General features: G+C 40.9%; 1 long non-coding RNA gene across 1 annotated transcript in view; it reads left to right on the forward strand.

Annotated features, from left to right (window-relative positions):
- LOC148775823 (uncharacterized) overlaps positions 1-9,256 on the forward strand; it is a 31,938-nt gene extending 22,682 nt beyond the window's left edge. The window contains exons 2-3 of the long non-coding RNA XR_016038937.1: positions 8,300-8,525; positions 8,917-9,256. This is a non-coding gene — a long non-coding RNA (uncharacterized LOC148775823). The remainder of the gene's footprint in view (positions 1-8,299; positions 8,526-8,916) is intronic.
- Positions 9,257-12,821: the final 3,565 nt, after the last annotated feature.

Consider the following 12,821-nt stretch of genomic DNA (forward strand, 5'->3'; position numbering starts at 1 on the left):
AGTTTCCCATTCTACAGAGAAAAAAACAGGCCCAAGGAAACTATGTCAAGCATTTAGGTTGAATTGTGCTCCTACAACTTGCTTGGCAGTTACAAACATGCAGCATTTATTCATTCACCTGCTCTGTCAAACATTCTGTCAGGTGGTAGGAATTCAACAATACGTAGGTAGTCAGAATCCATGCCCTCAACTAGACTGGCAACTGTAGCCTCATTGAGCAGCCATGCAATAAAACAAGTGACAGAGAGAGCTTGTGGTCTCCAGTGTGGTAGGTTGGGAAGGTCCATCTTTTCCGTCTAGAGGACAGTATATCCCAAACAAAACAAAGTAAACCCTTTCTTTTATTTATGTAGCTTCCTCAGACTAGGAAATGTTGTCAACAAAGTAAGTAAATAAAATGAAAGATCAAGGGCAAATCATGACTTCAGTCACAGAAGACTGTGACAAAATAGTTTGGAGCAAAGAAGTCAATTTGACCAAAGCCTCACTGTATCTCACAGAATGGGGGAGGTAAATTTGGAGACATGGGTATCAAACCATGAAGAATTTTTAATGGCAGATTAAAGTGTTTGGAGCTAGACCACAGGAACACTTTTCAAGTTTACATCTAGAAAAAAGACTTCTGAACACGGTATTTTGGTAATCAGAGGGTGAGGCGGGAGCCTTGAGGACTGGAATATTGACAATGGGAGGGGAAGCGGTCACTGGTTGACATGATGTGTGAGCTCTTAGGAAGGAAAGCTGGGGTTGGCGGGCAGTGTGATGTTCCTCAGTGAGAGCCTCGGCTGTTCTAGAGCAGAACATCTGGTGTGTTTCTTGGGGGAAGGGAGGAATTTCAGATATTCTCTGAGGACTTTTCAGCAATTATATGGGCTCCAGTGAGTGTTTTTGCCTGTAGGGGGAAGGGTAGAGGGATCTGAAGAAGAGGTCCCTGTACCATCCTAGGCTTGCAGGAAAAATGGGAGGCTGGTGTGGCTTGGGGTCAGATCATGGAAATGTTATGTTATATACATGGCAAGCCACTCCAGTACTCTTGCCTGGAAAATCCCATGGATGGAGGAGCCTGGTGGGCTGCAGTCCATGGGGTCGCTAGGGGTCGGACACGACTGAGCGACTTCACTTTCACTTTTCACTTTCACACATTGGAGAAGGAAATGGCAACCCACTCCAGTGTTCTTGCCTGGAGAATCCCAGGGACAGGGGAGCCTGGTGGACTTCCATCTATGGGGTCACACAGAGTCGGACACGACTGAAGTGACTTAGCAGCAGCAGCATACATTTGTTATGTTATGCTCATTTGTTTCCTGGACATTATGTCTATGGGAGCCCTGACATAAATATGCTTTGGGAAATTCATCATTTAATACTGGGACTGACTGACTTATTTACTTTATTATTTTTAACCCTGATGTCCATGACAAACCCACTCTGTAACTTGGAAAACGTATTTTCTTTATACATGGTTAAGGAGGTAAACAACTGGGTTGCGTGCCTTACTCAGAGATGAAGAAAAATAAAATGTCCAGAATGACCTGAAAGGATGGCCAGTCCATGTAGAGAAATATTTTCCATCTCAGTTTATTTTGGACATTGAATTGTCCATGGAAAATTCCAATAAATGAAACAACGGTCAAATTGGAATGTAAAATATAAGACTGGGTGGAGTCAGAGGAAGGATGAAACAACCCAAGAAGTGTCATTTGTGTATTTGTGTGGAGAGCCTGTTACTGGATAAGATGACCTGAAAATGCTTTCCCCTCTGGATATGCTATTTTTGTTGTTGATGTTCTGTATTTAAAAAATTGAATCATTTATAAAATAACTGTAGAAAAAAGTTTTGTTTAGTTAAAAATGAGAATCTACCTTTAAATTCATCTGTCTTCTGTACCACTTAGAAATTGTGTTCAACTGAAGGCAATGGCAAGCCACTCCAGTACTCTTGCCTAGAAAATCCCATGGATGGAGGAGCCTGGTAGGCTGCAGTCCGTGGGGTCGCTAAGGGTCGGACACGACTGAGCGACTTCACTTTCACTTTTCACTTTCCACTTTTACACACTGGAGAAGGAAATGGCAACCCACTCCAGTGTTCTTGCCTGGAGAATCCCAGGGAAGGGGGAGCCTGGTGGGCTTCCATCTATGGGGTCACACAGAGTCGGACACGACTGAAGTGACTTAGCAGCAGCAGCAGCAGCAGCAAGTTATAGAGATTTAAAAATACACTAGGCTCAACACTCAAGGAGATTTTTCTTTTGCACAAAGGAATTCTTTGTAGGCAGTTTCATGAAATCTCTAAGGACTCAGCCTCTTTTGGGTACCACCATATTGAGAAAATGGCTTCCATCCTTGAGTTTACCTCAGGGTCTGAAGTAGCTGCTGGGGATCTAGGTATCCTCTTCACATTCCAGGCAGGAGAAAAAATAAGGATATTCTGAAGCACTTCCTTTAAGTATACTTCTTAAAAGCTACCCACAATGCTTCTACTTTTATCTCATTGGCCAGAATTTAGTTATGTGACCACATGTTGTATCTGCAAAAGAAACCCTGAGGAATATAATATTTTGTCCTTGGAGGCATTGTGCTCAGCTAAAATATCAGCATTCTATAATTAATAGGGTGGAATCCAACCTTATTATTGAGAAAGAAAGGACTGAATATTGGAAGGCAATGAGCAGTCTCTATTCCCCTCTTGGAATAACTTAATTATGGGAAATATGTCCAAAGCTCCATTGCTAGCAAAGCAGGAGAGAGGTACCGGACTTTGTGTCCCATGAATGTTGTGAAAGAGAAATTTGTACAGTGAGAAGGAAAAAATAAAAAGACACAGGGATTTCAGAGTTTGTAGGTTAGACTATTTTCAAATTTAACCCATATGGAAAATCTCCCATCTACAATGTCGACAATTGAGCATTGGCCATGTGATAAGTTCACACCAAGGGAGGTTGGTAGGGCAGTTGCATGCTCCATCCTTCCAGGGAACACCATTCATGTAGAATATACCTATGAGTGATCCTCTTGAAACCAGCACACAACAGCCCTGCCTGCTGTCACCTGGGGTTCCTGACATTGCGATCTTGTGCTGTTCTTTAAGGGACCTAACAGAAGCAGTTAGCTTAAAATGAGCTTCTAAGGGTTTAGTTCATTGTATCCTGTTTCTTCAGCAAGGGAACTTACAAGAGTGAAAAAGAGGAATAAGAGGGAGGGTAGGGAATGGAATGACAACTAGGCTTCTGTTTTGAGTCTGCATGGCTAGAGGTCTTTATAGATTAGCTTCATACAGTTTAGGGAAGAAATTAGAAATCATAGCTGAAAGCTTCACGTTTTTCATCAGCAACTTGGATCTCCTACACAAGTCTTTATTACAGGTAACTTTAGTCTTAAACTGAGGGGTGTTTTAGAGACTTGGAAGGAAGGAAGGAGAAAGGAGAAATGACAGTGCTATGGTGGGAAAAATGTCTGCTGAACTTGGAATCATACATGGGTTTAAATTCCACTGCTGTGACTCGCTGGGTAATCTTAGCCAAATTGTCCAGTATTTCTGAGTATCCATTTCCTTATCTATGTGAAGTATGATAAAGTAATAATCCCAAGGTTGTTGCAAAGAATAAAGGATTCAGTGTATAATGTACACTAAGGCAGCTGATATAATAGGAAAATTGAAGGGCTAGTGTAAAAATCTGACATTTGTGATAACCTGATTCAGTACTTCCTTACTGATATCCTCAGTCCCTCTCCAGTTAACCTTCCATCCCATGTGCCTCGTGGAGCCCAAACTTTGCCTCTACCATTCCTACATCTCTGTGCTGAGTGGAGCTGGGAAAAATCACCTGACAGTAAATATTATAGCCACAAAATGTTATGATCACCAACCTAAATTTCCCATGTTGTATGATTCCAAGTTCAGTAGACATTTTTCCCACCACCGCATTGTTATTTCTCCTTTCTTCTTTCAATCTCAATAACACCCCTCAGTTTAAGACTAAAGTTACCTGTTTTTCTGGTTTTTTAGGGTATCTTAAAAAAAAAAAGCAAAAATAGCAAAAAAAACATTTGTCCACCATTCTCCCCAAATACCACTTCCCTTTTCCCATCCTGGTCTGTCTTTACCCTATCCCTCATCAAGTGAACTTGAGGAGACATTAGATACCATTTTGACTCTGTGCCAGCTCTTAATCTTCAGACTTATCTTTTTACACATCCATCCTTTCCTCCTTATTTCTTATGAATGGGAGTGGTGAGTTTCCTCCAATGGGCAAGTCATCTTGATTCTTACTGGAGGTCAATCTCTTTCTGTCTTCTCAAGATTCTTGCTACATCGATGATCCCACCTCTTCTGTATCTTTAAGCATGCATTTAAAAATTTTTTTTATTTATTTGGCTGGGGCGTCCCTGGTGGCCCAGATGGTAAAGAATCCACCTGTAATGTGGGAAATGCGGGTTCGATACCAGGGTTGAGAAGATCCCCTGGAGGAGGGCATGGCAACCCACTCCACCATCCTTGCCTGGAGAATCCCATGGACAGAGGAGCCTGGTGGGCTCCAGTCCATAGACTCACAGAGTCGGACATGACTGAAATGACTCAGCAGGCACTCACGCATTTATTTGTCTGGGTTAGGTCTTAGTTGCAGCATGTGGGATCTTTCCTTGTGGCCAGAGGGCTTCTCTTTAATTGTGATGTGCAGGCTCTCCAGGTGTGTTATGAGGGCTCCAGGGAGCGAGGGCTCAGTAGTTGTGGTACATGGGCTTAGTTGCCCCATAACGTTGGGGCTTCTCTGGTGGCTCAACTGGTAGAGAATCCACTTGCAATGCAGGAGACCTGGGTTCGATCCCTGGGTTGGGAAGATCCCCCAGAGAAGGGAATGGTGGCTACCCACTCCAGTATTCTGGCCTGGAGAATTCTATGGACTGTATGGTCTATGGGGTCGCAAAGAGTTGGACACGACTGAATGACTTTCACTATGTAGCATCTTAGTCCCTGGACCAGGGATGGAACTCATATCCCCTGCATTGGAAGGTAACCAGGTAACCACTGGACAACCAGGGAAGTCCCTTCCTATTTGCATTTAAACATGCCTTACACTTTCCCATCATAGGACAAAGAAAAATCTTTGTGGGAAAATTTCCTATTCTAACTATTCCCTCCTGCTCTACTCACACTCGGTTTCCCAAAGCCAACTATTTGACTGGGAACAGGATTGATAGGATGGGGAGATACCCACCTCCTATAGGGAAGCACTGCAAGTTACAAGTTAATGGGTAGGGATGCACAGTCATCCTCTAATAAGGGAAGTGAATAATTCCAAACACAATCTACCGCATCCTCTTTATTGCCTGACTTTTTGAAAAAGTTGTCTACTCTTGAGCATCTCTACTGCTAAACATTTTAAAAAATCAGTCCCTTAGGTATAGTTTCTGCCTCTGCCACACTAGTCAAATTGTTCTTGCCAAAGCCACTGACTCTATTTTCTGTTGCTAAACCGAGAGGACATTTTTCAGTTCATACAGTACTTGGACTTTGGCCAGCATTTGAGGATGTAGACCGCTCTGTTTGAGAAATTCTTTCCTTGGCATCCATGTCTTTCCTTTTTCTCCTGTCTGATAGCTGCTTAATCTCACTCTTCCAAGTGGGCTCTTTTTGGGGGGCAGCCCCTTAGATGTTGGTGCTGTTGTGTCTCCCGTTCATCCTTGTCTCCAAATGGAGACGGTGTAAATACACCTTCCTCAATGACCTCATCACTTTCAGCTCTCCAGTCATGCTCCACATGCTTGTAGCAACTTAGGAGTGCAACCTCAACGTGCAAACACGTCGCTTTCCTTATTTCTAGTAAGTGATGCAATTGTTCTCCATCTTCTTTCTGCCCATCCCGCTATTGGTGGTGGAGAGAATTAAACTAGCTCATTCAGTGAACTCATTCTCTTCCAGTTCCTTTTTTAAAAATATTTATATTATTTTTAAAATTTGTTTATTCTAATTGGAGGTTAATTACTTTACATTATTGTATTGGTTTTGCCATACATTGACATGAATCAGCCCCGGGTGTACATGTGTTCCCCATCTTGAACCCCCTTCCCACCTCCCGAGCAAGACACACCACGCAAATTCTCTTCCAGTTCGATGTCTTTTTCAGATAAATAGTAAGTCAATTCACTTCCCTTTTTTTTTTAAACTCAGTTTCCCTTTAATACTGGCTTTTCCCTCACAAAGAGCCTTCCCTCCTCTTTACTGCTTGCCTCATGAGTGAGCCCAGATGTAGTGAGTGACTGTAAATCTTTTCCTGCTGCTGGAAGCATATAACAATGCATTGAACAAGAATATATTAGATACAATAGGGTAGAAGAGGAAAGTTTCTCATCACTACCTTATTCATTTGGACTGTTTCTTCTAATCTCTATTCACTGAAAGAAATTTGGTAAGGACTCAAGGTATTTTCTGGTCATACTTAGATAATAAAATGTCCAGTCTAGTTTTTTATTCATATTAACACCAAACTCCAGTTCAATTTGTTTCTCTCCACTACTAGTGGTTATGCTTTGATCAGTGATCCTTGAGAATTATGATAACACACTTCAGAAGAAATTTTCTAAATACAAAGTATCTTATGATCACAAGACATAAAAGATAAATTTTGATATGTATTTTTGCATATTAAATATAATAAGGAAGGTAAAATGAGAATAAGAGCTGGAACCTTTTCGAATCTTTTTATTGAAATTTTTTTCTTTTTAAAAATTTATTTAATTAGAGGATACTTATAATATTGTGATGGTTTTTGCCATACATCAGCATGAACTGGCCACTGGTATACATGTGTCCCCCCATCCTGAACACTCCTCCCACCTCCACTCCCCCCCTTACCCTCTGGGTTGTCCCAGAGCGCTGACTTTGGGTGCCCCGCTTCATGCATCGAACTTGCACCAGTCATCTGTTTTACACATGGTGATGTATATATTTCATTGCTATTCTCTCAAATCATCCACCCTCACCTTCTCCCACTGAGCCCAAAAGTCTGTACTTTACATCTGTGTCTCCTTTGCTGCCCTGCATGTAGGATCGTCGGTCCCGTCTTTCTAAATTCCATATGTATGTGTTAATATACAGGATTTGTCTTTTTCTTTCTGACTCACTTCACTCTTTTTAATAGGCTCCAGTTTCAAGCACCTCATTAGAACTGACTCAAATGCATTCCTTTTTATAGCTGAGTAATATTCCATTGTGTCTATATACCACAACTTCCTTATCCATTCCTCTGCCATGGGACATCTAGGTTGCGTCCATATCCTCTCTGTTGTAAGTAATGCTGCAATGAACATTGGGGTACATGTGTCTCTTTCAATTCTGTTTTCCTTGGGGTGTATGCCTAGCAGTAGGATTGCTGGTTGTATGGCAGTTCTGTTCCCAGTTTTAAAAGGAATCTCCACAGTGTTCTCCACATTGGCTGTACCAAGTTTGCATTCCCGCCAACAGTGTAAGAAGGTTCCCTTTTCTCCACGCCCTCTCAAACATTTGTTTGTAGAATTTTTTGATGATGGTCATTCTGACCGGTGTGAGATGGTACCTCATTGTGGTTTTGATTTGCATTTCTCTAATAGTAAGTGACGTTGAGCATCTTTTCATGTATTTCTTAGCCATCTGTGTGTGTTCTTTGGAGAAAGTTCTGTTTAGATCTTCTGCCCACTTTTTGATTGGGTTGTTCATTTTTCTGGTATTGAGCTGCTTGAGCTGCTTATATATTTTGGAGATTAATTCTTTGTCAGTTATTTCATTTGCTGTTATTTTCTCACATTCTGAGGGCTTTCTTTTCGCCTTGCTTGTACTTTTCTTTGTTGTGCAAAAGCTTTTAATTTTAATTAGCTCCCATTTGTTTATTTTTGCTTTTATTTTCATTACTCTGGGAGGTGGGTTATGAAAGATCTTGCTGTGATTTATGTCAGAGAGTGTTCTGCCTATGTTTTCCTCTAGGAGTTTTATAGTTTCTGGTCTTACATTTAGGTCTTCCAGTGGGAGGAAGGATTGGTTACTTCTCTATTTTTTTCATTATTGGCCAGCTGTTTTTGAAGGGTCTTCAGGGAAGGAAAGAGGTAAGAAAAAGAAAAGAGATTTTACCTTGGATTCATTTTTTATTTGGTGTTGATGTCCTCCAGCTGTGAGAGAGATCAGAAGTTGGCCCTTTTCTCATGGGGCTCTTTTGTGTGTTTTTAGAGACCTCCCCATGGCTGGTTGCCAAGTTGCATTTTGCTTGCCTTCAAGCTTGCCTGCTCTGGTGGCCACATCTGATCATCACCGTTACCCCTATTTCCCCAGGTCCCCTGACTCCTGAGACTGGCCCCTCTGTGTTGTTCTTCCAACAGTTTCTTGGGAGAATTTCTCTCAAGATGATCCAGCTCAGTTCTCCCATGAGGTGTACCTCTGGCCCGTTTGAGAATTCGTACAGCATTTGCCATGTCAAATTCTGGAAGCGTGGCTGTTCCAACACTACCCTTCCTCTTCTCTTCGCTGTAGTTGGAGCCACAAGTTCTTTCTTGCTCAGGTGAGGAAAGTACTCTCCTCTCCCCTGCAAGGGTGAGGATGAAGCCCATCACACTGAAATCTCTCCAAGGAAACCCCAGTCTCTTCACTTTCTCTCAGTAGCCTGGTGGGTGTTCATGGGTGGACTTTGGTACCACTGTTCACGCATCTTAGGTCACTGATCTGCCAGCTCTTTGACTTACAGACCACTGAAACTTATTTTGAAAATTCAACTGTATGCTCCTTCTTTTATGTTGCTATCTAAACTTTTTAGTCATAAATTTAAATCATATCAAAAGATGTAATTTTTTACTTATTACGAATATGAATATTTTAAAATAAAGCTACTACATTGTTGTTTTAAATGTAACTAGTGGATACATTGTAATTTGATGCCCTCTACCATCTTCTAGATAAATCACAATGGCCCATTCCCACCTCAATAATTAAAATACCTCCCACAAATAAAATGGATAACTTTGTTTTTTGAACAGAGATTTTACATTGTTCTATTTATGGTTTTTCCCGTGGTCATGTATGGATGTGAGAGTTGGACTGTGAAGAAAGCTGATCACTGAAGAATTGATGCTTTTGAACTGTGATGTGGGAGAAGACTCTTGAGAGTCCCTTGTACTGCAAGGAGATCCAACCAGTCCATTCTAAAGGAGATCAATCCTGGGTGTCCATTGGAAGGACTGATGCTAAAGCTGAAACTCCAATACTTTGGCCACCTCATGAGACGAGTTGACTCACTGGAAAAGACTCTGATGCTGGGAAAGGTTGGGGGCAGGAGGAGAAGGGGACGACGGAGAATGAGATGTCTGGATGGCATCACCGACTCTGTGGACATGAGTTTGAGTGAACTCCAGGAGTTGGTGATGGACAGGGAGGCCTGGTGTGCTGTGATTCATGGGGTCGCAAAGAGTCGGACACGACTGAGCGACTGAACTGAACTGAACTGAACTGAACTGATTTTCCCCCAGAAGTCTTTTTTTTTTTTCAATTTCACTTCACCCGAAGAATTTTTCCTCTTGTAATATGTTTTGAAGCTTTCCAGTCCATTATTCTCATCATTTTCTTCAATAAAAATGCATATTTAAGTTTAAAATTTTAAATTCCTGTAATCATAAGATACTTTTAGAAAATTTCTTCTAAAATGTGTTATCACAACAATTATTAGTACTCACTTGATAAAAGCATAAAAATATTACAAATTCTTATAAATGCATCCTAACCATAAAAATAAAGTTTTATCAGACATGTGCTTTCTAAAAAGAGATGAGGCCTTCTTCTTTTTCTTCTCCTCTTCCTCCACCACCTTCTCCACTTCCTTCTGGTTCTTTCAGTTTTGAGGATGAGCAAGGATTTAGTGGAAATCAGCAACAACAATAAAAGAAAGTATTGCACCCTAAGTGAGTGTGGGGTTACACAAGATTCATTTCAACTCTTAATTGCATTATTGCACTGAAATGGACAGTGCCTCCCCATTAAGTAAATCCAGACAAAAGTACAGAGTAGTAGTGAGTAATTGAGAAGAGACAGACTGACAGAAAGCAATAAAAAATTGAATAGATATTTGGCACAAGTTAAAAAAATCTTTTGGTACAGTTAAAAAAATCAGCAATCTGAATACATGTTCAAGAAAATACAATACTCTAAATTCTTTTAATGCAAAAATATAATATTAATCTATTAGCAGTAAATTTGGAACTTTCCACTTTTTCATTTTTAAAATCATGGAAAATGTGCTGCTGAGATCCAAACCTGGGGCATAGTGAAGGGCAGCTTAACAGATATGAATATATATATATATATAGTCTCTTTGGAATCATGGAGTTGCTCATAGCCCAGACAGAACACCAAAGTTGAGCTCGAGATGGGTGAGACATTTGCCTTTCTCATGAAACAGTAGTGAAGGGATAATGCAGAAAACAAAATATATCTATATATATAAAATCTAGAAGTTGATTTCCTAAAACCATCTGTGGCCATGTTGTTCTTTAGAAGTTTTGGTGTACCTCCAAGTGTTCCTGCACTTTAGGGGTTACTATTAGGGAATGATTTCCCTATTTAGGATGTGCTAAGTTCTTGTTTTCCTTTTTATTTAGCGAGAATGAAAGAGTAAAGAGAGTATTATTAAGTATATATTCAAAATAAATGCAATAATTTCTATTTTAGTATTAACAGGAATCTTTTCTATCCAGTCTATCAAGACTCACACACACACACACAACATATACTTTATAATTTGGAAAACATACTATTGTTTATCTGTTTATAGTTAGAATTTATACATAATTTATCTAAACTGGAAGAACTTTCTATTTCTTAATTTTTTTATTGGAGTATAATTGCTTTACAATATTGTGTTAGTTTCTGCTGTACAACAAAGCGAATCAGCTATAAGTATACATGTATCCCCTCTCTCTTGAACCTCCCCGCTCTGCCATCCTACCCCTCTAGATCATCACAGACAACATGCCAAGTTCTTGATGCAAACTGTATATTCCTTCTTTGAGTTTTCTGCCCAGACTCTGAACAACAGGAAATGCCATGTAACTTCCCATTTCACACATATATACGTCCTCCTGGGAGGAGAATCTATAACTATTATTGGTTTCAAAAGGGGTCTCCTTTACTCCAAAGGGTTAAGAAATGCTGACTGGCAGATTGTCTTCGTTTTATAATCCTACTGGGCAACTATGGATGCAGCATAAGACTCTAGATTGTGTACTGTATATAATATTACTTCTCATTTTGATTCTGCAGACCTAGTGGTTTGCTTCTGTCAAGTCTCCCCATATCCAGTGGGGACTCAGCTGCCATTCCACAGGGCATGGAGTGCAAATTAGTTATTCAGGCTCCATTGGCAAACGACGAGAGTACTACACAATCTGCTACCCCGTCTAAGTGTCTGTGGCACAAACAATCACATAGACGTGATTATAGTTATTTGATGCTACAACTTAATTTCATGACAAAATTATTATCTCTCTGCTGGTTTTTATAAGATCTTGTTTCACAAAGGACTTGGACTGCTCAAAATCAGATATCCGTTGTCATTTGCACAACGTGCACATCAAATGAGGGACATTTTTGTAGGAAGGTAAAAAGACCCATAGCAGGACGATAGTGTGTTTTATTTAGAAAAATGCTGCCAAGCCAGGGTGGTTTAAGGAGCTGGCTTCAGGGTAGGGGCAAAAGTAGCTGGAAGCGGGGGGAGATACCCATATGAACAATCCCTTAACCTTGGCCAAGACCTCCCCAGGTAAAAAGACACAAAGGAAGGGAGAAAAGGGTCTCCTAATCTAATGGAACTGAGGGAACCACCAAGCTGTCAATTCGCTGAGCTGTAGATGTAGAAACAGAATGGAGCCTTTCAATTCTGTTGCCTTCTCCCTGGGGTTAGAGACCGGTTGCCATGGATATTCTGGATTCCTGCAGCTAATGGGAGGGAGATCTGTAGCCGGGTATCCTGGGGACCCGCCAGGGTGAAACATGAAATGGAGGCCTGTGGGTGTGGTGGTGGAGGACTGGGAAGCAAGGGGTCAGAGGGTCAATTTCCAGCAGAGCCAAAGCTGATTTTATTTCAAGTCACATTCATTTGGTCATCTATATTTTCCTGAAAAGCCAGACCTTTCCATCCCTCCCCTACTGAGCAAAAAGAATCTTCATCTCCTTAAAATGTTCCGATCACAGCACTAAGTGTGTGTGCCATAATTAGATGTGCAAGAATGGTTCAGAGAAGGATTTTTTTTTTTTCAAGATCACTTTTTTTTTTTTTAAGAGGAGGGGAAGAGGGAAAATAATTTTAGTTTGGTTCAGAGATGGAGTTGTTTCAAAAGACCCCATACCCATAGCAAATCAGTTGAATGAATATGAAAGTTTCAGGTTTATTCTGTTTCATCTGAAAATATCAGTTGGTGTCTGGCTCCTCCCTTCTTTGCAGTAACTCATGGCAGGATCATCCCTTTCTCTCCTCCCCATGTCTGCCTTTTATTCTGCTTCAGTTTTTAACTGGGTAACAGGAAAAACAATTTCCCTCTCCATAATCTCTTGGAGAATTTCTTGCTCCGGCTAGATAATGGAGCACTTTAAAGTCAAGTTCTTGGCCAGTGATCGCTAATCCTGATAAGCAGGTGGTGACTGCCCTGACCTCCCAAGCTTTCTTCTCAGCACAGCGTGGAGACAGTGATGCAGTCCTCATTAGATGATTTCAGTAAGCAGAGGATGTGGCAGTTACTGTTGGTGCCACGTTTATCTGCAGACGCCTTCCGCCTTCACTGAAAGAGTTGCTCCAATGCAGATTAAATCAATC

Source organism: Moschus berezovskii, chromosome 13 (genome assembly GCF_049115385.1).
Source record: "Moschus berezovskii isolate FMDL1 chromosome 13, NW_MosBer_1.0, whole genome shotgun sequence".
NCBI classification, from domain to species: domain Eukaryota; kingdom Metazoa; phylum Chordata; class Mammalia; order Artiodactyla; family Moschidae; genus Moschus; species Moschus berezovskii.